This window comes from Excalfactoria chinensis, chromosome 4 (assembly GCF_039878825.1).
Source record: "Excalfactoria chinensis isolate bCotChi1 chromosome 4, bCotChi1.hap2, whole genome shotgun sequence".
NCBI lineage: Eukaryota > Metazoa > Chordata > Aves > Galliformes > Phasianidae > Excalfactoria > Excalfactoria chinensis.
In genome coordinates, this window is record NC_092828.1 from 84,397,610 (window position 1) to 84,402,545 (window position 4,936).

Below are 4,936 nucleotides of genomic sequence, written 5' to 3' on the forward strand. Positions count from 1 at the left end.
CAGGAATGCAGGCAAAGATAAAAAGTGCACAAATTGCAGCCATGGGCTTTCTGCAGGGTACCTGCTCTCCTCCCAGCAGCAGCTCGGTTAGCACCCTCCAGCAGATCTGGATAGATATAGAGCAGGATACCAACCACTGAGCATCAAAGCACTTTGCAGTGTAAATGTACCCAGGCTGAGATGGACAGTAGGAATACTTCCCCTCACCACGCTCTTTCCTCTGAGTACACACCTAAACCATGGCTGCAGGTACCCAACAACTGCCTCTGATTTAGGATGGGCTAATTAGAGACAATCAGAGGGCAGCCAGGTGCCTACCTGTCGGCATGTTCGTCACCTGGAACACATCTGCTGCACCTTCCGTGCCCCTCCAGTGCTACTGTCCATCCCAGAATGAATCCTTCCTGCTTAGTAGCTCTATACGCATAACCCCAAGGATAGCTGAGTTCCTGCAGCACCTTCATCCTCCACAGCACCCTGAAGTGGCTCCTCTGTGATGGTGGATGGCTCAATCTGCTTCCCAAGTTCCCAGAGCTACAAGGGGAACAACAGACTTGCTATGTTTTTTAGCTTTGGAGTAAATGCAAACATCACCACGTGAAAAAGCCATTTAGCTGAGGCTGAGTGGTCTGAGGTTGCTATTTGAATTGCTGTTTGTTTTCAAGGTGCGACACCAAGGCAGTGCTGGATCCTGGATGACTCTGACAGAGCAGGTGTGACCATCAGGTAAAGAGATACAACACTGCAAATGCACAAGGTCATGTTTTCCACCCTGGGATCTCAGAGTTGTGCCTGCTGCTCGCATGAGAATGCCCTAATTGTTACAAAAGGCAAATGAATTCCCCTGTGACTCGGTTCCTGCTTTTCCTGGACTGGTTTGCCAGCTGGAGCTTTGTTGCAGAGATATTTGCTGTCAATAAAATGCCTTAGCTCTGGGCCAGCTGCCTTAAAGGGCTCAGTGCTATTGTCCCGCTAGAGCGATGCCAGCACCGTTTGGCACAGTTGCATGCCTAAACTCAGCTCCCACCAGCAATGTGTAGCCTCAGCTGGAATCAGCCTGTGCTGCGATGACAGAGCTGATAATAGACTGATGGCACTCGTGACAAGGGTGTAGGGGTTGAGTAAAAAGTTCCCTGGAAAAAGATGATCATCTCAGAGTTTCCCTAGCCAGCAGTGCTTCCAGTTGCAGCAGATGACAGCTTGTAGACCTGCCAAGACTGGAGCACCTTTGAGCTGGGAAGAGGAGTGTGAGGAGCACCTGCGTTTTTCTAGGGCTGACGCGAGACATTGAGGCGGTGGGATCACAGTGCGGCTGGAAGTCCTGGATCACAACAAATGGGACAGTTAATACCTGGACTTCTGTGGCTGGCCGTGCTCCTGATGGAGCAGAATGAGCCAAGCCAAGGCGCAGCGTGTAAATATTTACACCGCAGTTACCAGGTTTCAAGTTTGGCTGGTCCCTCTTGGCTCTGACTACTCCATGTTTGTGGCTCTGAGTTGCCAGGGACACTCGCAGCCTTGCCCAAGGGGCACAAACCTCTCCGCAGGAGCCAGGGGCATTGCTGCAGAGCTGCTCCCAGGAGGCGGAGCACAGGGCAAGGGCTGGCTCCAGCTGCAGGGCAGCATCCCAGCATCACCCTTGCAACCCACCGAGCACCAGAAGTCTTGGGAAGGGTGACACGAGGTACTGATGAGTCCCTGAATGTTGTTCTGGCAGCATTTCCCCACCCAGACCCTGTGTGTACAGAGAGAAAGGGTTTCTGTGCAGCGTACTACGAGGTCAGTGTGTGCACCAGCCTCTGCCGTGTGCAGATGGCTCCTTGCTGCAGGGTGCTGCTCATCTAAACGGCCTCAGCATACCTCTCACGTTCTTCCTCAGATCCATGGTGCCTACTGCCAAATATTTTCCCCCACTGTTGGTTCAGTGCATTCTTCTGTTCCCTTGCTTGAGCTGCCGAAGGGAAAAATCTCAATCTGTTTTTACTGAAAGTATTTATTTCAGTACGAAAGTGGCAGGAAGGCAGTTTCTCTATATCCATGCACGTATCTGAGCTCTTTCTCTTGGGTCTCTTTCAGCTTTGATTTCAAACCGTCTCTGAATCGCTTTTCTTCAGCAGAATTCAGCTATAAAGAGAGCTCTCATTTTGGCATAAAAGCTGATTCCCAGAAAACTCGGTTTAAAACCACAGAAAACACACCTGTGCTCCCTCTGTGATCTAAATCAGCTGCAAATCCCTTCTGAGATGGAAGAAAAGTCCAGCACAGGTAAATCCCATAGCCTGGTTTTGTGGCCGAAACCTTTCAGTAGAGAAAGCTGCCTGACTGCTATCTGCTGCAGCTCCTCCAGCACATGGAGCTCAGGAAATTGCAGTCATAATTTCCTTAGTGCCAAGGAGCTTGTAATTTTCCCATGACTCTTTCTTTTTCGTTGTTGTTGCTTGCAAAACAAAGCCTTTGTCAAGTGCTCGCAGATTGACTTTTTCCTGACTATGAAGCGAATGTGAGGCACACAGTTCATGGGAACGCTGTCTACTTGTTTGAGATAGGGAATAAAGACCACAAGCAACACCAGTATTAGGGATTAAACCCTCCATAAATAGCCTGAATGCTTTAATAAAAGCTTCTTCAGGAAAGGGGAAACTGAACTGAGAGAGAAGGTAAAGATGCTTGTGCAGACTGGGTGAAGGCAGCCACAAAGCAGGGACGGAGTGGTTGTACCAGAGCCAGGCAGGTAGTGCCCTGGGGTACAGAGAGAGTATATGACAGCCAAAGTGGAATGAGGCACTTGTAGCAGGGTGAGGAACTGTTTGCGTTCCCTGAGCTGTAAGTCCCAGCCCATGTTGTACCTATTGTTTCTCACCAGCATCTCAATGGTCTAACCCAGCATCTCAATGATCTAACCCAGTTGTGTGTATGTGTTTTGATGGTCCTCAGCTTAATAGTTGATTTGATTTTAGCTGCAGGCTCAAGCAAAACAAAATCTGTCATGCTTTGAAAAACCCCTCTGCCACTTAAATACTTATTTACTGCCGTTAGCCTGTGGGTTCCTTAACATTATTATTATTATTATTGTGAGACTAAGATTTGAAGCTAAAATTAATAAAGGGACTTAATTTTGATCTAATATCCAGAATCCATTTTTCAGATCTGGAATATGAGATTCATGCTGAGCCTGACACCATGCACAAAGAACACGGTTAGGGGAGTTATGAACATACTAAAATACTTGAGGGCTATCAGCTGAAGGTGTTTGCTGCAGGGCCGAAGTCTGGAAACACTTAAGCAAATGGTGACCCAGCAGCTGTGGAAGTCAATGGAAACTGACTTGATTTCAGTGGAGGGTGGATGAAAAATGTTAGTCACAGCAGTAGTTCTGCTTGAGGAAAGTTGTTTTTTTCTTGCCCAGACTATTCCCCGCGCTGCAGACTGCAAGGGTCAGGAAAGGTTTACGTAAGCCCTGAGACTGAAGGAGGAAGGGGGGGAAGCAGAAGTGTGCCCATTCACAGGGATAGCGTGTCCCATAGGTGCACACCCAGCTGGAGCACAGCTCTGTTCTGCTGCCCCTCGGCTCCCACCATCCAGCAGCAGAGCAAACAAAGCACAGCACATTAACGTGGCTGGAAATGCTGAGCTCCAAACAACAACGCAGCACAAAACCTCCAGCAGGAGGCAACTGGAAGAAAACTTTCCTTGGCAGAAAACCTGGCATGTTGAACAACCCCCTGCAGGCTGCAGATAAATGCCTGCCTACGCAGCCAGCATTCCTTGAAAACTTATATTGGTGCTGGAAAGAGAGGTGGAAACCTTTGTCAGCATTGCCTTTTCAGAATGCAGTCGGCGAGCCAACAGATGGGTCCATTTCTGCAGGGCTCTGGTGCATCACCCTTTATAAATGGGAGCCACCTTTGTGATTTTCCATGTACCAGGAGAAGCATTTTGGCAGGGTGGAAAGCAGAGTAGGGTAGCGGCAGCCACTTTGTTGTCTTACTGCCTGCCTGCTGCACTCAGAACCTCCTCCTGCATCCTTGGCAGGTGGCCCTGAAGGAAAAGGGTCCATTGATGCCCACTGGCAGCAATGTAATGCCTCTGTCTAGTGTGTGCATGTGTATAATGCCCAAACCACACCAACAGGAAGAATTACATGGTATGCAAAGATGGGTTTTACTGCAGAAAAAGTCGTGCTCTCTGCTTTGCAGTTTGTCACCTGCTGAGAAAAATCAAACAAACCCAAGCTGCACCTGGATGGGTTTGCGGCCTGCAGTGTATTGTTTTAGCATCTCCAGCTAGCAAGGCTGTCATCAAATCATGTTTTCTTTGCAGGTGAGCACATGAACAGGCCTTTGCTGGGCTGATGGTCCACCCCAGGAAGGTGGAAATGTGCAGCGCTCACCTCCTGTTGAGATTTGCTGGCTGCAAGGAGGGCTGAACGCTGCTCCTCAGGCTCTGCTTTCTGCAGGCATTGACCAATGCCTTGTGCTTTACAGAGGTGCACCTGGCACGGAGCCTGACAGCTCAGCAGTCTCTGCATTAAACTCCATGGAAAAAGGGTTTACATCACTGATGCTTTATCCACACCTTTATACAATTCCCAAAGCCCCACCCTTCCTTACTCCCTGAGAGGAATGACTCTGAACCACTTCATCTTTTCCATTACTTCTGCTTGGCAATGTGTTGCTGAGGTCTGCCTGCAGGTGAGGCTCAGCTGCTGTGGGCCAGCTTGGCCAGAGCTGTCACCAGGGCCACAAAATGGCAGGCGTGAAGACTGCTGTGCTCTTCCCTTGCTTTGTTCCTTCCCTTTTTCCACCAGAGGAATGTTTCCTGCTCTCAGACACTGGGAGGATGAGGGGGTTGTGTTTGTGCCAAACCCCCACGTAGCTCATGAGAAAGGGTGTTTGCCTGGAGAGTGCTGGTGAGGGGAACTGGTAATTGCCCCACC